Source organism: Carcharodon carcharias, chromosome 13, assembly GCF_017639515.1.
Source record: "Carcharodon carcharias isolate sCarCar2 chromosome 13, sCarCar2.pri, whole genome shotgun sequence".
NCBI lineage: Eukaryota > Metazoa > Chordata > Chondrichthyes > Lamniformes > Lamnidae > Carcharodon > Carcharodon carcharias.
The window spans coordinates 118,759,009-118,779,812 of record NC_054479.1 but is presented as its reverse complement, the minus strand read 5'-3'; the positions used below and the strand labels follow the sequence as shown (position 1 = coordinate 118,779,812).

The following is a 20,804-nucleotide window of genomic DNA, read 5'->3' as shown; positions in this document are numbered from 1 at the left end:
GCCTGCACAATGCACACCTGAACAAAGTGTCTGTCACCAACTTGACACAACTGTGGACAGCTGATTGGCAGATTCCGCAAAGATCACCTACCAACCCCTGGTAAGAGCCGGAGGCATAGACGTTGAGGACAACCATGACCTTCAGCGCCACTGGAATGGGGTGTCTGCCCACACAGTCAGAGCTGATCTCAGGGCCGATCATCTGACAGATAGAGATCACTGTGTCCCTTGAGAGGTGGAGCCTCCTTCGGCACCGTACCTCGGACATATTGAGGTAGCTGCACTGCCGCCTGTAAACCCTGGCAGCAGGATAGTGGAGGTCCCTTCCACCCTTCCCCGCGCCCCTTGTGCCTGTGCCTCTCCTCCGACAGGTGGCTCCCCTGGAGGCCGAATATGGACTCCTGGCCTCCTCCCCCTACGAGCCCTCAGAGGAGCTGCCTCCAGCACCTCCCCATTCCCAGGGTAAGGGAAGGCTGTCCGATACCTGGAAGACCCCAAGTGTTATGATTCCTCCACAGTCCTGAACTGAAGCCTGTTCTTTCTGTTAAAGCAGCTCTGAAAAGAAATGAAGTTGTCCTGTTCACACAAGCAAGTAACAGTAAGTAAAAAACTGAAGTTCCAACTACTCACATTAGCAAGCCCACTTATCCTGCCTGTGGATGAGGTTTTTAAAAATATGGCCTAACCGCCTGTCCAACGCGCCCATGCGACGCACTGAAAATCGCACGGGCTGTGAAAAATCATCTTCAATTGTTGCCTCAAGGGCCTTAACTGGCCCGTTAACTAATGGCAGGCGCCCCTCGGAACTCAGCGCGCCCACCTTCCAAAATATCGCAATGGTGCATGGTGACGTCAGGACACACACCCGACATCACCGCGCGCCATTTTACATGTTGGCTTGTCAGGCCCACCCCCACACGCCAACAGGAAAATTCTGCCCATGGATACAATGTCGCAAGAAGCTCAATGACCTCAAGAGTGGTTAAGATCACGGACATACGTCAAGTCCCACTAACTACATCACTAGCTTCAGATACTGCTCAATGTACCACAACCCCGTCCTCAACTACCCACAGTATCCACAAATAAGGATTCATACTCAACATTTGTAGCTTCACCAATGGAGCTAAGGTTTCACACACTTAGCACTATTACAAGTCTCACATCCAATCTCACAGCTTGCACACACCGCTAGCTATTCAACCATGACAGCCACATCACCTAAAAAGATTGCATCACATGCAAATACACTTCCCTCTCTCTTGCAGGACAAGGTGGTCGACAACCAGAAGCAGCAGCTACTAACCAAAGGACAGGCGTGATCTAGTCTTCCCCCAACCCCTTCCCCGACCCCTGTGTGGCCGTGGCAAGCAGTGAAGTTCAAGCCATCAAAGGTGATGGTATCCTCATAACTCACCCTCCTTCTCACATCCCATTTGCCCTTCATTCCACACTCTCTTCTGATTTACAAGCTGATGGTGTAAGCATGCAATTCTTACTTTCACAACCACACCCACACACCCTCATATGCTCCATCCGTGTGTCTTTCCCCTTTCAGATACCCAAGAACTTCACCTTGGCCAGGCAGTAGTGGAAGATCAATGCTGAAAAGCAAAAAGACAGAAAGGGCAAAGAAACACCGTCAAGCAACCTCACACTTGCAGCCACTAGCTCAGATACGACACAGTGCATTGTTTGGTGGATAGCTTAGAAGCGGGACCTGCACATGGTGAGTCACCAGGCCTGACTGGCCTGTAGCCAGAGTAGAGCATAGGGGTAGCTCAGATGCCAGCTCACCAGAGGGCAAGACCACACACAAGTTTTGAGACCTTTTGCAACAGATGAGCACTTCAATGGGTCTGGCTACGGAACAAGGTTGATAGGTATTCACAATTAAACGATTGGTGCATTGACAGGCCTACCAAAAAGCCTGTGTGCAAAGTCAAGCAGCATTGAGGACATATATGACACAGAAGTAGGCCATTTGGCCCTTTGTGTCTGCGTCAGTCATAGCAGCCAATTCCATTGGCACATCTGCAGACTTAACCACAATGCAGCATCCGATAGCCAGTGCCTCAGTTTCCATCGCAGTACAAGCAGGAGCCATGTCAGAGTGCTGCAGAAAAGCTCAGATTTCAGTTAAGTAGGGTCAACTTGCTGCCGTGCAAGCTCAGACTGTTGCCATCATGGCTGTGGATGGTAGCATTCAAAGGAGCTTCTAGGGTGTCACTGCAGTCCAGCAATCCATGATCCAGTAGGATACTAGGATCGCTAAGGTCCCACTCCATGGAAGTGGCAGTGGTTCTATGGAGCATGAAACTGCTGCTGTCTCCCAGGAAGACAGCATTTGCCTTCCCACCTCTGCCGTTCTGCCAGTACCTTTACTGTTGCCTGTAATCCAGCCAGTCCAAATTGCTATCACCAATATCGAAATGGTACAGCCTTCAATAGGACCTTCTACGCCCAGAGCTGTTCAAGGTCGTCGTCCAAGGATATCTGCAGTCTCCTCCACTGAAAGTTACAAGGTAGGCTAGTGTATTGGAATTGGGCTCACGTTTATTGGTATTGCAGTCAGATATGTTGTTCACAGGCCAGCCAGAAACAAGCAGTCTAGATTGCCTGCTCTTCATCCTCCTCCTCTGTTGCTCACCATAAAGTGGTGGTAAGGGCTGTACCTTCATGTCAGTGAGGTTGTGCAGCATGCAGCAGACCATTGTGAACTGTGGCAGAATGGTTTTCAGGGTACGTATGTGTGTGTGCGTGGGGTGCATTCTGGAATCATCAGCCACATGGTCAGCGGATAGCTCATCACTCAGCAGCCACTCTATGGTTTATCATGGTTGCTCAAATGCAGGTGGCACAGTGACTGCCACAGAATAAAGGCACCATGACTGCTGCCTGGATACCTGGCAACGATCTGCAAGATTTGCTGTGCATTGTCATACACCAGCTGGACAATGAGGAAAGAATCCCTTTCAGTTGCAGTACATCCCTGAGTTGGCATGCAATGCTCAGAAGGACCTGCATGCAGCCAATGGCACCCGGAACCATGGAGAAGCCTGCAATCCTCATGAGCTCCTGCTCTCTGGCAAGAAAGAATGAAATGTAATCAGCTCTCTTTGAATAGAAGTGTCATTGGTCCCCCTTACACAACAGTGGACATAAAGTTGCAAAAGGTTGCAAATATCTCTAGCCTGGAAGGAGCCCAAGCATAAAAGTTCATTGCCACAGTCACCATCACTGCCACTGACAAGGTAGTTCTTGCCCTGCTCTGAGGTTGCACTTGTAGCTGCAGCAATTGGTATAATTGTGTGGACATTCTTACTGAAGCACAGACATCAGAGACACACTTCCTCAATAAGGTTCACCATGAGCAGCAATGGCCTCTTGCAAAGAGCCCTTCTCACCATCTTCCTTTCTCTTCCAGCTGCTTGTCCTGCTCTGCATGCCCTCAATTATTCTCTACCAATTATGTTGCACTCCACTGGGAATGCCTTACTGCTTGCCTATCTGGGAGCAGCTGGTTTGTGCAGAAACCCTGAAGTCGGAAACAACTCTTTTGGCACCCACTTCATCACTCCCTGTAGACTTTAATAACTTTAAAGCACTCTTGAAAGCACCAAAGATCTGTACAATGTAGAAACAGCCAACAGAAATCAATGCAGGGGAGGTGATGGCACAGTGGTATTGTCACTGGACTGGTATTCCAGAGACCCACGGTACTGCTCTGGGGACCTGGGCTCGAGAAATCTAGCATTAAAAGAAAAGTCAGATGATGACCATGAAACCATTGCCGATTGTTGTACAAACCCATCTGGTTCACTAATGTCCTTTAGGGAAGGAAATCTGCCATCCTTACCTGGTCTGGCTTCAGACATGTGACTCCAGACCCACAGCAATGTAGTCGACTCTTAGGGATGGGTGACAAATGCTGGCCCAGCCAGCAATGCCCACGCCCCATGAATGATTAAAAAAAGAAATCAGCAACTACTTGAAAGAAGTTGATGACCTCTTTAAAATAGCACTAGGTGGGGGTTTGGGGGGTTCCTTCCTGCTGCTGAATGTGTGCTCTAAGACCAGCGCTAGCTGCTGCGTTGAGCCCCAAAATGGCAGTGCTGTAGGCCAATCAGCATTATGCGCTGATTCTATGATGAGCTGCGCTGCACACCTCCAGCAGACAATAACTGTACACACTGATGTCCCCACCAATATGGCACATGGCACAACTCACACCAAAGGCAGAGTTTTACAGCCCCATGTGGCAGGGACAGGGCTGTAAAGTGCAGAGAGCCATTCAAAAGTCCATGGACTTCGGTGGGACTGTAAAATCTCGCCGGCGGGAGGGGCCGTAAAATTTCATCCCAAAAGTGCACTCTGACACTATTTCAGGCCTCTGGGACACACATAGCCACTGTTACACATTTGATTTTTGCCCCTTTGGTGTCAACATAATTTATTTCTTTATCTGGTAAAAAAATGGCTCATTTGAAATTAACAGCCATTTTACTTTGGTTGTGATAAAGACAGGCTGCAAAAGCCATGTGTGCAGAACTCCCAGGAAGAACTCAGAGACACCATCAGAGTGGGTTCTCAGCCAAAGGAGAACAAAGAGAGTGGTACCCAGAAATCAACTGTTGTTCTGCTGAAAAGAATCTAAGCAATTTTCATGTAACCGCAGAACTCATGAGGAACAAGAAACCTTCTCTCTCTTCCAAAACTTGTTGCATCTACCTGAAAAGGGAAGCACCAACTAATCAACTACAGAAGCCATTGTAGCTGCTGAACACAACTCTCCAACTTCAACCCTTAATTCCAGAACACTAACATTTCAGCTGCAAACTAAAGAACTGAACTGAATTTCAGCTTTATCAGTACCTTTTATCCTTATTTGCATTTAATCTTTGCGGGCATTTAGTTTGTAACTTTATTACTTTAAATTACAGCAGTGTTTTGTAATAAATGAACCTTTATCTTGTTTAAGACTAAAGCTTTGCTGTTGGTTATTTTTAAATTGAACCACTTGCAAATTAAAAAAGGGACACACACACACCACACTTAGCTCAGGGACCATTTGAGGAAATGCCTTTTTATCTGGTCAAGACAGTGCAGAGCAATTCTCTGATGAGGGCTTGCGGCACCTTCGTCTTGGATCGCAGATGAGCAAGACTGAATATCTTTCCATCAGTTCTGGTATGTAAGTAGACACAATCTGTTAATGACTTGACGGCAGTAAAGAGAATATGCATGGTCTGTTCTGAAGGAGTTAGTTACACAATGTTCATGGTAGCAGCAAAGCTCAAGTAGTATCTGTCCATACTTATTCATCTCTCCCAGGCCACAATGTGGAAGGAGGGCCATGCCTCATGGTTCGCACCCACTTTTGCATTGAAATCCCCCAGTAGGTAAAAATATTCTGTTTTACGGATTCTGCTGAAAGCTATGTCAGGCTCCTAATCTTTCACCTCTGTAGTGGAGCACAGCATTGGAGCATAGATAACCTCGCATGAGGTTAACTGGCCCAGTTTGAGTGGAGAGGTGGATGGAGAGAACACGTTCTGCTCTGAGCCATTTGTGGAATGCCCTACCATTCAGCAAAAGCTACACCTTACACACGTTTCCTCATAATTCTGAGCCTGGTCTCTTGTAGGGAAGCTGTGTTAATGATCAACCTATCAAGTTCCATATCAATCACAGGTTATTGACCAGTTAAAAATCATCTGTCAGTCATGTGCATGTGGTCCTCATGTTCCAGCTTGCCAATCGAAGAGCTGGCATCTTTCTTACTTGTTTGTTTGCTTCACTTGTTTGTCTGGTGCGACTTATTGGAGCAAAGACTCTAAGCTCTAAGTACCAATTGAAGCAGATGGGCCGGGGCGGGTCAGCGCCCCTTGCTATTCAGGGCTGCCTTACTTGAGGCGCGCAGTGACTGACCAGTGGGACACAATGGTCTCTCCCACTGTCGGAGGCCCGTAACACCCACTCTCTACACCAATCAAGTTGGGCTCATCACTCATAACTCCAGTCTCCTGTATTGTGTTAATGCCCTGCAGCGAAACTGAAGTGTCCTCTCCAGGGCACCAGCCTGGGCAAATTTTATGGAGTCCCTGGGCTGCCCAAACATCAGGGTCCCCCTTTTAAGCTCTCCAGCTAAGTCAGAAGCAATGAAAAGCACTATGTTTGACACCAGATTGATTGCAGGAGTTGCTGGAAAGATTACATAGTTGGACATCAGTCTGCCTTTGGACTTCACTCCAGATTTTTTGGCAGGGTTTACCCCGAGCCTTCCACCCTCTCAAGGTATCCACAAGGCGGTGGAGCTATTCGCCCATAGCTGGGAGTTTGGTTCACGAGTGCCAGGGTATGTCCACATGCCAGTGAGCCTGCACACTGCATGTCTGGGGCCGAATCTCCCAGGTTCCTCAGAGCCATGAGGGATGCAGTTTCTGTGTATCACAATGAGGAGGCATAGCTGAGGATTTGCCAATGGAGAAGCTGTGCTTGACAGGGAGAGACACATTTGGCTCTCTTTTTTACATTGCTGCTAGCCAGCAGTGTAGACTGAAAATGAGAAGCCAACTAGCACACTTAAGAGAAAAGCATGATAACTCTCTTAACTCACACACCAGATGCATCACATCAACCTTTTGGGACACGTGTAGAACATGTAACACTTCTACATCTGACTTACACCCAAAATATTAATCACCACTCCTTCACTGGATCAAAATCCTGGTGCTCCCTCCTAACCAGCATGTGGGTGTACCTATAGCACTAGAATGACAGCAGTTCCAAAGTGCCCTCAAGTGCAATTAGGGATGGGCAACAAACGCTGGCCTTGCCAGTGACACTCAGATCCCATGAATGAATAAAAAAATTCCAGCCCTCTATGCAGAATTACACCACTTTTATACCAAATGTGATAAAATTCTGAACAAAAATAAGAATAAAAATACCTGCAAAAAGTCAGCAGGTCTGACAGCATCTGCAGAGAGGGATGCAGTTAACGTTTCGAGTCCGTATGACTCTTCAATAGAACTAAGGAAAAATAGAAGAGAGGTGAAACATAAGCTGGTTTAAGGGGGAGTGGGACAGGTAGAGCTGGATAGAGGGCCAGTGATAGGTGGAGATAGCCAAAAGATGTCATTGACAAAAGAACAAAGAGGTGTTGAAGGTGGTGATATTATCTAAGGAATGTGCTAATAGGTGCCATTAAGGGTAGAAAGCAGAACGAGCAAGGAACAGATAGCCCTAGTGGGGGTGGGGTAGGGGGAAGGGATCAAAATAGGCTAAAAGGTAGAGATAAAACAATGGATGGAAATACATTTAAAAATAATGGAAATAGGTGGAAAAAGAAAAATCTATATAAATTATTGGAAAAAAGGGGGATCGGAAAGTGGGTTGGGATAGAGGAAAGAGTTCATGATCTAAAATTGTTGAACTCGATATTCAGTCTGGAAGGCTGTAAAGTGCCTAGTCGGAAGATGAAGTGCTGTTCCTCCAGTTTGCGTTGAGCTTCACTGGAACAATGCAGCAGGCCAAGGACAAACATGTGGGCATGAGAGCAGGGTGGAGTGTTGAAATGGCAAGCGACAGGGAGGTCTGGGTCAGGCTTGCGGACAGACCGAAGGTGTTCTGCAAAGCGATCACCCATTCTGCGTTTGGTCTCTCCAATGTAGAGGAAACCACATTGGGAGCAGCGAATGCAGTAGACTAAATTGAGGAAAGTGCAAGTGAAATGCTGCTTCACTTGAAAGGAGTGTTTGGGCCCTTGGACGGTGAGGAGAGGGGAAGTAAAGGCACAGGTGTTGCACCTTCTGCGGTTGCATGGGAAGGTGCCGTGGGAGGGGGTTGAGGTGTAGGGGATGATGGAGGAGTGGACCAAGGTGTCCCAGAGGTAACGATCCCTGCGGAATGCCGCCGGGGAGGGTGAAGGGAAGATGAGTTTGGTGGTGGCATCATGCTAGAGTTGGCGGAAATGGCGGAGGATGATCCTTTGAATGCGGAGGCCGGTGGGGTGATAAGTGAGGACAAGGGGGATCCTATCATGGTTCTGGGAGGGAGAGGAAGATGTGAGGGCGGATGCATGGGAGATGGGCCGGACACAGTTGAGGGCCCTGTCAACCACCATGGGTGGAAAACCTCAGTTAAGCTTTTATCTTAGTGATAAAATTCTGGTTCTGTATTTGTAGAGATATCTCTACTCACCTCTCTATCTACCTCAATCTGGCACACTTACATCCAACCAGATGCCAGAAATCCAAAACAAAAACAGAATTACCTGGAAAAACTCAGCAGGTCTGGCAGCATCGGCGGAGAAGAAAAGAGTTGATGTTTCAAGTCCTCATGACCCTTCGACCGAATTGAGTGAATCCAAGAAAGGGGTGAAATATAAGCTGGTTTAAGGTGTGTGTGTGTGTGTGTGTGTGTGTGTGTGTGTGTGTGTGTGTGTGTGTGTGTGTGTGTGTGGGGGGGGGGGGGGGGGCGGAGGAGAGAAGTGGAGGGGGTTGGTGTGGTTGTAGGGACAAACAAGCAGTGATAGAAGCAGATCATCAAAAGATGTCACAGACAACAGAACAAAAGAACACATAGGTGTTAAAGTTGGTGATATTATCTAAACGAATGTGCTAATTAAGAATGGATGGTAGGGCACTCAAGGTATAGCTCTAGTGGGGGTGGGGGGAGCATAAAAGATTTAAAAATATTTAGAAATAATGGAAAAAGGTTGGAAAAAGAAAAATCTATATAATTTATTGGAAAAAACAAAAGGAAGGGGGAAGAAACAGAAAGGGGGTGGGGATGGAGGAGGGAGCTCAAGACCTAAAGTTGTTGAATTCAATATTCAGTCCGGAAGGCTGTAAAGTGCCTAGTCAGAAGATGAGGTGCTGTTCCTCCAGTTTGAGTTGGGCTTCACTGGAACAATGCAGCAAGCCAAGTACAGACATGTGGGCAAGAGAGCAGGGTGGAGTGTTAAAATGGCAAGCGACAGGGAGATTTGGGTCATTCTTGCGGACAGACCGCAGGTGTTCTGCAAAGCGGTCGCCCAGTTTACGTTTGGTCTCTCCAATGTAGAGGAGACCACATTGGGAGCAACGAATGCAGAAGACTAAGTTGGGGGAAATGCAAGTGAAATGCTGCTTCACTTGAAAGGAGTGTTTGGGCCCTTGGACGGTGAGGAGAGAGGAAGTGAAGGGGCAGGTGTTACATCTTTTGCGTGGGCATGGGGTGGTGCCATAGGAGGGGGTTGAGGAGTAGGGGGTGATGGAGGAGTGGACCAGGGTGTCCCAGAGGGAACGATCCCTACGGAATGCCAATAGCTGGGGTACTGGTGGAATTTCTTTACCCCAAATACCATCAATAAAACTTCCTATTCTAGCTGGGAATAGCCCTTCTCGGTTGTGGAGAAGGTTCTCGAGACATAGCCAATGGGCCTTTCAGACCCACTTTCCATTTTATAGGATAACACAACTCCCATCCTGTAGGGAGAGGCATCACGTGTTAATAGCAGCTTTTTTGACGAGTCGTAGTGTAACAATAGACACAGTGAATGCAGCAATTCTTTTACTTTCACGAAGGCTTCTTCCTGCTGTGTGCCCCCAAAACCAATAGTGGTTGTTTTTTAGTAACAGGTGTAACAGTGCCAACACAGTTGGTAGATTTGACAAGAAGTGGCTATAGTAATTGATCATGCCCAGGAAGGACTTGAGTTCTGTTAGATTGGATGGTGATGGCACATCTTTTATAGCCTGAACTTTGTCTTCTACTGGGTGCAGTACCATGGCATCCACCCTGTGGGCTAAAGAAGTCACTTCTGGTGCCTGAAATATACACTTTTCCTTCTTTAACCGTACACTGGCTTCCATGAACCTCCTTAGCACCTCCTCCAGGTTGGTCAAGTGTTCTGTCTTGGTTAACCCCGTGATGAGGACATCATCTACGTAGGCAGTTATTCATGGGTGTCCTTGCAAGAAGCTCTCCATTATTCTCTGGAAGGTAGCACACGCTGATGAGAACCTGAAGGGTAGATGGGTGCATTGATAGAGACCCTTGTGTGAGTTAATGGTTACATACTCCATCGATGTGCTATCAAGCTCTAGTTGCTGGTACGTTTGGCTCATATCCAATTTTGTATAGGACTTGCCTCCAGCTAGTTTGGCATATAAGTCATCTATCCTTGTCTAGTTTAAACTCAGCAGGTCTGGCAGCATCGGCGGAGAAGAAAAGAGTTGACGTTTCGAGTCCTCATGACCCTTCGACAGAACTTGAGTGAGTCCAAGAAAGAGTTGAAATATAAGCTGGTTTAAGGTGTGTGTGTGTGTGGCGGGGGGGGGGGGGGGGGGGGGGGGGGGGGGGTGAGAGAGAGAGAGAGAGACAGAGAGAAGTGGAGGGAGTTGGTGTGGTTGTAGGGACAAACAAGCAGTGATAGAAGCAGATCATCAAAAGATGTCACAAACAACAGAACAAAAGAACACATAGGTGTAACACCAATCCCCTCCACTTATACACACACACACATACACACACACAACACACACACACACACACACACACACACCTTAAACCAGCTTATATGTCACCCCTTTCTTGGATTCACTCAGTTCGGTCAAAGGGTCATGAGGACTTGAAACATCAACTCTTTTCTTCTCCTCCGATGCTGTCAGACCTGCTGAGTTTTTCCAGGTAATTCTGTTTTTGTTTCAGATGCCAGAACAAGTGTATATATTAGCAGCATAAAGCATGATCAAATTTTAAATCCTAATGGCTTCATCTCAACAGGTCAGATGGAAGCTGTGCCCCCTCGTGGTGACACATGGAAACTGCATTCCTTAAAGCCTCCAAGGAACTCGGGAGGTTTGGCCCACAGGCATGCAGTAAGGCAGCTTTAAAAGGAGTTTTGCACATAGAGCCTGTACCAGAATTAAAAGGACATCCTTATTTACTCAATGAAATTCAGATACAGATAAGAGCATGTTAAAACAGCCCGCCAAAACCTAAGGTAGGTCCCTGATGACAAGCTACCATCACTCAACTAAACATCAAAATAAGCCTGCAATAAAAATGGTTAATACTGAAAGTACTCAGGTCAGGCAGCATCTGTGGAATGAAGCTACCTTGTCTTTCAATTTAAAAAGAAGTTACTGCTGTTATCTAAAAGAAAATTACTTCTTGCTTTTGCAAAGATAATGCAGAATCCTCCAAGCTGCTTAATTTGCCTGGCCTGCGTAACGCAGACAACAATCTGCCTTTTGAACGGAAGTGCTATCATCTTGGCTTGTCAGATCCTACTGTGAAGAACAATGCATCCTCTGTGATTAATGCCAGCAATAGCATTAAAACAGTTGCTGATTGTAAAAGAAAGGATAAACATAGCCGTAGCTATAGCTAGAGCTGGTTGCTAAAACAGGGCCCCAATCACACCCTGAGTAACCGCAATGGCAAAAAGTCAGGGAATTTACATGGAAATCCTGAATTTCCAGAACTACTTCAGCTTCCCTGTGCCCTCATGTCTATAGTATGTACGCTGACCGAGCAGTAATCTAGGTTTCACAATTCCATTCAAACCAGCTTGGGTCAGCATGCACTTAGGCTGTACAGACATCGATCTGGGCTTCAGTGGTCAGAATGTAAATGAAATTCATCCAATGCTCTCGATAGGGGACCTCAGAAGCATCTTCAATGCATCTATCTGTGCTATTCCAAAAGTCTGTACATTTAGCTTATTAGAGAGGTTTGGGCACTTAACATACATAGAGAAAAGTAACAATACTAAGTATTTTTACCCTGCATAAAAGACAGCTAGAGATGATTTTTTGAAGTATTCAAGATTTTCAAGGTCATAGATAAAGTAGATATCCAGAAAGGTGGTTGACCTATGCTGATCATGGGTCAAATAAGAGAGTTGACCACAATGTTCAACATGTATGCTACAAATATGAACATGTATTCCCCACCATGCTCACATAAAAGACAGTAATTATGAAACAAGACCTAAACATTCGCAGTTGGAAAAGTTTCCAGTGGATGTGGTTGCCCAAAGTAAGCAGCCAAAACAAACCATGGACAATACAATGATTTGCATCTGAAAGAGACATGTACTCAGGAGAGAAGGGATTCATATTTTATTCAAACCCCAATAAAGATTCTCTAATGCTGACCATTTTTTCTGAATCAATCACACCTAACATGAGTGACAATCTGCTGAATAAGGCCCATAACAAGTCGTCTCTCACCATATTCCAGTCACCATGCAACTCAATGAATCAATCACAGAAAAACTATTCCTAAACTGGTCTTAAGCCACAAACTCATCTGTGACCCATAGTCCATACGATCATATGTACAAACATGTGGAATAAGAGCAGATGTAGGCCCTTGAGCCTGCTCTGCCATTCACTAAGATCATGGCTGATCTTTGTGTTTCAAATTCCACATTTCCATCTACCCTCGATAACCTTTGATTCTCTTTTGAACAAGAACCTATCTACCTCCGCCTTAAAAATATTCAGTGACTCTGCCTCCAGCACCTTCTGAAGCAGAGAGTTCCAAAGCCGCACAACCCTCAGAAAAAATTTCCCCTTGTCTCTGTCCTAAAAGGGCGATCCTTAATTTTAAAACAGTGCCCCCAAGTTCTGACTCACCCACAAGAGGAAACATCCTTTCCACGTCCACCTTGTCAATACTATTCAGGATCTTGTATACTTCAATCAAGCCACCCCTCACTCTTCTAAACTCCAGTGGAAACAAACCCACTTTGTCTAAATTGATACATTTGATAAAGTGCCACATCAAAATGAAAGTGCTGCAGAAAATGAAAGTTCATGGTGTAGGGGGTAACATACTGGCATGGATAGAAGATTGGCTAGCTAACAGGAAACAGACAGTTGGGATAAATGGGTCTTTTTCTGGTTGGCAGGATGTGATGAGTGGTGTGCCACAGGGATCAGTGCTGGGGCCTCAACTGTTTACAATTTATATAAATGACTTGGATGAAGGGACTGAAGGAATGGTGGCTAAATTTGCTGACGACACAAAGATAGATAGAAAAGTAAATTGTGAAGAGGACGTAAGGAGGCTACAAAGTGACAGGTAGGTTAATGAGTGGACAAAGATCTGGCAAATTAATTATAATGTGGGTAAATATGAAATCGTTCATTCAGGCAGGAGTAAAAAAAGCTTATTATCGAAATGGTGAGAGATTGCAGAGCTCTGAGATCCAGAGGGATCTGGGTGTCCTATTGAATGAATCACAAAAAATTAGTATGCAGGTACAGCAGATAATTAGGAAAGCTAACAGGATGTTATCACTTATTGTGAGGGGAATTGATTACAAAAGTAGGAAAGTTATGCTTCAGGTGTACAGGGTACTGGTCTCCTTATTTAAAGAAAGATGTAAATGCATTAGAAGCAGTTCAGAGAAGGTTTACTCAGTTAATACCAGGAATGGGCAGGTTGTCTTCTGAGGAAAGGCTGGACAGGTTAGGCTTGTATCCACTGGAATTTACAAGAGTCAGAGGCAGTTTTATCGAAACATTTATGATTCTGAGGAGTCTCAACAGGGTGGATGTTTCCTCTTGAGGGAGAATCTAGAACTAGGGATCACTGTTTAAAAATAAGGGTTGCTCATTTAAGACAGAGATTAGAAGAATTTTTTTTCTCAGAGAGTTGAGAGCCTTTGGAACTCTTTTCTTCAAAAGGCGGTGGAAGCAGAATCTTTGAATATTTTTAAGGCAAAGCTAGGTAGATTCTTGAATAACAAAGGGGTGACAGGTTATTGGGGGGTAGGCAGGAATGTGGGGTTGACGTTGCATTCAGATCAGCCATGATCTTACTGAACGGCGGAGCAGGCTCGAGGGGTCGAGTGGCCTACTCCTGCTCCTAATTGGTTTGAATGCTGGACTGCACTCATTCGGGAAAATGGAGAGTATTCCATCACACACCTGACTTGAGCCTTGTAGATGGTGGACAGGCTTTAGGGAGTCAGGAGGTGAGTTACTTGTTGCAGGATTTCTAGCCTCTGACCTGCTCTTGTAGCCACAGTATTTATATGGCTAGTCCAGTTCAGTTGCTAGTTAATGGTAACCCTCAGGCTGTTGATAGCGGGAGATTCAGTGATGGTAATGCCACTGAATGTCAAGGGGGCGACAGATAGATTCTCTCATGTTAAAGATGGTCATTGACTGGTCCTTGTGTGGCTTGGTGTGGTGTGGGGTGGGGAGGGGGGGGCCCCAAGTGGGGAGGGGCTGGGTGGGGAGGTGGTTGAGGTGAGGTGAGAGAACACCAGCAGGTGGGGGGAAAGCGAGAGTGCAAGTGAGTGAGTGAGTGAATGAGTGAGTAAGTGAGGGGAGATGGTGGCATCATGGTATTTTCTCTGGACTAGTGTTCCAGAGACCCAGGGTAACGCTCTGGTGCTCTGGGTTTGAATCCCACCTTGGCAGATGGTGAAATTTGAATTCAATAAAAAAGTCTGTTGATGACCATGAATCCATTGCTGATTGTCATAAAAACCCACCTGGCTCACTAGTGTCCTTCAGGGAGAGAAATCCACTGTCCTTACTGGGTCTGGCCGACATGTTACTCCAGACCCACAGCGATGTGGTTGACTCTTAAATGCCCCCGAACAAGGGCAATTAGGGATGGGCAATACATGCTGGCCTAGCCAGCAATGCCCACACCCCAGGAACGAATAATAATAAAAAGGAGTGTGTGAGCAAGAGAAAGTTAGGGTGGGCGAATAGATGAGTGAGGGTGGGTGGGTGAGGGTGACAGTGAGGGTGGGTAGATGAGTGAGTGAGAGTGGGCTTCAGTGAAGGTGGGTAAGTGAGTGAGAGAGCAAGTGAGGATGGGTGAGTGACTGACTGAGGGTGGGTGGATGGTTTACATAGAGACAATGTCCCTGAGCCATGCAGTAGATGAATTTTCAACAAAGATTCTGTTAGAGCAGGATCGGATTTGTCTCAGCTCAGTGAGTGAGTAAGCACTCTGAGCCTGGGAGTGAGCCAGACACACAAACATACACCCTTTCACATCCAATGGTCATCTTTATTTATTACTCATTTTTTAAAATGATCAATTTCTTGTTTTGACTTTTTTTTTGCTCAGAAAGTTGTTTCTTTCCACAAGTCAGTTTTTAAACAAAATTCATGTTAATGTTTTGACAAATCTTATCTTCCCAAAATTTGCTCATTGGCCCCCCGAGTGAAAATAAAATTGAAATGTGCCCCCCACCCCCCACCCCACCCCCAATCCACCCCGCCCCGCCCATGCAAAAAGATTGGACAAGGCTACTCTACACCGTAGCCAATGGAGGGCTATACCCAGAAACGCACATTTATATACGTATTCTGATCTTGTTCCCACAATCAACAATTCCGGGAAGAGAAGCTATAGTAAAGTAGGACAGGCCTGTGCACGCTGGGCCTGCCTACTGGACTGCAAGCTCCCCGCAACATAAGACACTGAAATTGTCACTGTCAGCTGTGGTGAAATAGGGGGCACACTGCCTGCAGTCTTTCTCTGGAAGTTAAAAAATTCAAAACACCTCTCTACCGTCAGAATGGGACCACAGACCATTCATTTGTACTTATGAATTAAAAAAAGACATGCTTAAAGAAACCTTAATCTCTTTCAGAACTGAAAAGTACACACAATTTCACAGGGGATAGAATTTCTACACACAAACATGTTTTTAATGCTCTGCCAATTTGCTCATCAATCCCCTTGTCACTTTCATAGCCAAAAGTGGTTAAACATATACATGGCTTGCAGAAATGTGCCTCTGTTCCAATTTGAAATTTTGCAACGTCACACACCTTACTTTTACTAGAGATCTGAACGAACTGTTTTACAGCAGTTCACAGAAAGTGATTTGCAATGATAAATTGGTTGTTTGTCCTATGCCTCCCTCAACACAAATTGGGAGTTAATTTCTGGTAGAAAATTCTGGTGCTAGTCCTGGGACAGTTTTAGCATTTAACCCATCTGGCCCTTCCAGGAGCTCGGCTCAAAATTTACTCCAAACCCTGATGCCCAACTGTACATCACAACCACAGGGTCATATTGGACTCGAAACTTTAACTTTGTTTCGCTCTTCACAATTGTCAGGCTTGCTGAGTTTTTCCAGCATTTTCTGTTTTTATTTCTTTATATGATCTCTGCCATTACCTAAATAAAAACAAAAAAACTGCGGATGCTGGAAATCCAAAACAAAAACAGAATTACCTGGAAAAACTCAGCAGGTCTGGCAGCATCGGCGGAGAAGAAAAGAGTTGACGTTTCGAGTCCTCATGACCCTTCGACAGAACTTGAGTTCGAGTCCAGGAAAGAGCTGAAATATAAGCTGGTTTAAGGTGTGTGTGTGGGGGGCGGAGAGATAGAGAGACAGAGAGGTGGAGGGGGTTGGTGTGGTTGTAGCGACAAACAAGCAGTGATAGAAGCAGATCATCAAAAGATGTCAACAACAATGGTACAATAGAACACATAGGTGTTAAAGTTAAAGTTGGTGATATTATCTAAACGAATGTGCTAATTAAGAATGGATGGTAGGGCACTAAAGGTATAGCTCTAGTGGGTTTTTTTTTATTTTATATAATGGAAATAGGTGGGAAAAGGAAAATCTTTATAATTTATTGGGAAAAAAAAAAGAAGGGGGAAACAGAAAGGGGGTGGGGATGGGGGAGGGGACTCACGACCTAAAGTTGTTGAATTCAATATTCAGTCCGGAAGGCTGTAAAGTCCCTAGTCGGAAGATGAGGTGTTGTTCCTCCAGTTTGCGTTGGGCTTCACTGGAACAATGCAGCAAGCCAAGGACAGACATGTGGGCAAGAGAGCAGGGTGGAGTGTTAAAATGGCAAGCGACAGGGAGGTTTGGGTCATTCTTGCGGACAGACCGCAGGTGTTCTGCAAAGCGGTCGCCCAGTTTACGTTTGGTCTCTCCAATGTAGAGGAGACCACATTGGGAGCAACGAATGCAGTAGACTAAGTTGGGGGAAATGCAAGTGAAATGCTGCTTCACTTGAAAGGAGTGTTTGGGTCCTTGGACGGTGAGGAGAGAGGAAGTGAAGGGGCAGGTGTTGCATCTTTTGCGTGGGCAAGGGGTTGTGCCATAGGAGGGGGTTGAGGAGTAGGGGGTGATGGAGGAGTGGACCAGGGTGTCCCGGAGGGAGCGATCCCTACGGAATGCCGATAAGGGGGGTGAAGGGAAGATGTGTTTGGTAGTGGCATCATGCTGGAGTTGGCGGAAATGGCGGAGGATGATCCTTTGAATGCGGAGGCTGGTGGGGTGATAAGTGAGGACAAGGGGGACGCTATCATGTTTCTGGGAGGGAGGAGAAGGAGTGAGGGCGGATGCGCGGGAGATGGGCCGGACACGGTTGAGGGCCCTGCTCTCTTGCCCACATGTCTGTCCTTGGCTTGCTGCATTGTTCCAGTGAAGCCCAACGCAAACTGGAGGAACAACACCTCATCTTCCGACTAGGGACTTTACAGCCTTCCGGACTGAATATTGAATTCAACAACTTTAGGTCGTGAGTCCCCTCCCCCATCCCCACCCCCTTTCTGTTTCCCCCTTCTTTTTTTTCCCCAATAAATTATAAAGATTTTCCTTTTCCCACCTATTTCCATTATATAAAATAAAAAAAAAACCCACTAGAGCTATACCTTTAGTGCCCTACCATCCATTCTTAATTAGCACATTCGTTTAGATAATATCACCAACTTTAACTTTAACACCTATGTGTTCTATTGTACTATTGTTGTTGACATCTTTTGATGATCTGCTTCTATCACTGCTTGTTTGTCGCTACAACCACACCAACCCCCTCCACCTCTCTGTCTCTCTATCTCTCCGCCCCCCCACACACACACCTTAAACCAGCTTATATTTCAGCTCTTTCTGGACTCGAACTCAAGTTCTGTCGAAGGGTCATGAGGACTCGAAACGTCAACTCTTTTCTTCTCCGCCGATGCTGCCAGACCTGCTGAGTTTTTCCAGGTAATTCTGTTTTTGTTTTGGATTTCCAGCATCCGCAGTTTTTTTGTTTTTATCTCTGTGTTTAATTGACTGCCACTGCTCTTCAAGAAATGCCTACCTCCTTGAAGAAGTTCTGTTCCTCTCTGCGACAAGATTTCCGGATTTCTCTGTTGCCTTGTTCACCTTCATTGCTTTCCATTTCTCTCCTAGTGTTTGACAAGGTGTTTACTAAAACCCGCTTTCACAGCCATATCTCCTTTCTCAGTGACTGTCTCCGTCTCCGACTTACCCCACATGGATTTCAACTGAAATTCCACCCCTCATGTTTCGAACCCACCCAGGATTACAGGTATCTCCGGGACATAAAACGTTTCTCGGACTGCTGTTCCCGTCACATTCTGAAATCCACTCTCAGTGCCATGCGCCGCCATATGAACACACTCGACCTCTCCCTCCAGCAGCACCGCCGTACCCTTTTTCAAAGCTGCGCGTGCCCCCAGTTTCATTTTATCCTTCGGCTCATCCGACGCCTCAACAAGAAACTTTTTCTCTTTCTCTCAAGTGCTAAGGAACGCAAGCTCCAACAACTCATCGACACCAACACCCATCTAGGACCCTCCACCCCTGCCTGTCCCTCCGTCCCCACCCCAGCCGTGTATTCACTATACCCCCTGACCTTCCCCTCTCCGATGCTGAACGTTCAGTGCTCAGCAAAGGACTTAGTTTCATACTCTTACGCCCTCACCTCAATGAATTTCGGGCTCGGCATGATACTGAACTCTTCTTCCGCCGTCTTCGTCTCCGGGCTCACTTCTTTGGGCAGGAGTCCTCTCCCAGTTCAACAGATCCTTTTACCCATCTTCAATATTCTCCCTCCACCTGGACCCCTCCCTCTGGATTCTTACCTTCTCTCGATCTTTTCATTGAGAACTGTCGGCGCGACATTAGTCGTCTCAATTTCTCTGCTCCTCTCACCCATTCTAACCTGTCTCTCTCTGAACTTACTGCACTCCATTCTCTCAGGTCCAACCCTGACATTGTCATCAAACCCGCTGACAAGGGTGGTGCTGTTGTTGTCTGGCGCACTGACCTCTACCACGCGGAGGCTGAGCGTCAACTCGCAGACACTTCCTCCTACCTCTCCCTGGACCATGACCCCACCACTGAACATCAAGCCATTGTTTCCAGGACTGTCACTGACCTCATCTCCTCTGGGGATCTCCCTCCCACAGCTTCCAACCTGATAGTTGCCCAACCTCGGACGGCCCGCTTCTATCTCCTACCCAAAATCCACAAACAGAACTGCCCCGGTAGACCGATCGTCTCAGCTTGCTCCTGCCCCACAGAACTCATTTCTCGTTATCTTGACTCCCTTCTCTCTCCCCTTGTCCAGTCCCTTCCCACCTACATCCGTGATTCCTCTGACACCTTATGTCACATCAACAATTTCCAGTTCCCTGGCCCCTACCGCTTCCTCTTCACCATGGACGTCCAATCTCTCTACACCTCCATCCCCCACCAGGATGGTCTGAGGGCCCTTAGCTTCTTCCTCGAACAGAGGCCCGAACAATCCCCATCCACCACTACTCTCCTCCATCTGGCTGAACTTGTTCTCACGCTGAACAATTTCTCCTTCAACTCCTCTCACTTCCTCCAAATAAAAGGTGTGGCTATGGGTACCCGCATGGGCCCCAGCTATGCCTGTCTCTTTATGGGGTATGTGGAACATTCCTTGTTGCAGTCCTACTCCGGCCCCCTTCCACAACTCTTTCTCCGGTACATCGATGATTATTTCGGTGCTGCTTCATGCTCTCGTCAGGACTTGGAAAAATTTATTAATTTTGCTTCCAATCTCCACCCCTCCATCATTTTCACGTGGTCCATCTCTGACACTTCCCTTCCCTTCCTTGACCTCTCTGTCTCAATCTCTGGTGATAGACTGTCCACCAATATCCATTACAAACCCACCGACACCCACAGCTATCTCGACTACAGCTCCTCACACCCCACTTCCTGTAAGGACTCCATCCCATTCTCTCAGTTCCTTCGCCTCCGTCGCATCTGTTCCGATGATGCTACATTCAAAAACAGTTCCTCTGACATGTCCTCCTTCTTCCTTAACCGAGGTTTTCCACCCACGGTCGTTGACAGGGCCCTCAACCGTGTCCGGCCCATCTCCCGCGCATCCGCCCTCACTCCTTCTCCTCCCTCCCAGAAACATGATAGGGTCCCCCTTGTCCTCACTTATCACCCCACCAGCCTCCGCATTCAAAGGATCATCCTCCGCCATTTCCGCCAACTCCAGCATGATGCCACTACCAAACACATCTTCCCTTCACCCCCCTTATCGGCATTCCGTAGGGATCGCTCCCTCCGGGACACCCTGGTCCACTCCTCCATCACCCCCTACTCCTCAACCCCCTCCTATGGCACAACCCCTTGCCCACGCAAAAGATGCAACACCTGCCCCTTCACTTCCTCTCTCCTCACCGTCCAAGGACCCAAACACTCCTTTCAAGTGAAGCAGCATTTCACTTGCATTTCCCCCAACTTAGTCTACTGCATTCGTTGCTCCCAATGTGGTCTCCTCTACATTGGAGAGACCAAACGTAAACTGGGCGACCGCTTTGCAGAACACCTGCGGTCTGTCCGCAAGAATGACCCAAACCTCCCTGTCGCTTGCCATTTTAACACTCCACCCTGCTCTCTTGCCCACATGTCTGTCCTTGGCTTGCTGCATTGTTCCAGTGAAGCCCAACGCAAACTGGAGGAACAACACCTCATCTTCCGACTAGGGACTTTACAGCCTTCCGGACTGAATATTGAATTCAACAACTTT

The 20,804-nt window shown here is 46.8% G+C and overlaps 1 protein-coding gene across 1 annotated transcript in view; it reads right to left on the bottom strand.

The window, feature by feature from the left end:
• The window catches only part of LOC121286399 (gamma-secretase activating protein), a 130,152-nt gene that overhangs the window by 88,060 nt on the left and 21,288 nt on the right, over positions 1–20,804 (bottom strand). The gene's annotated exons all lie outside the window — the stretch shown is intronic.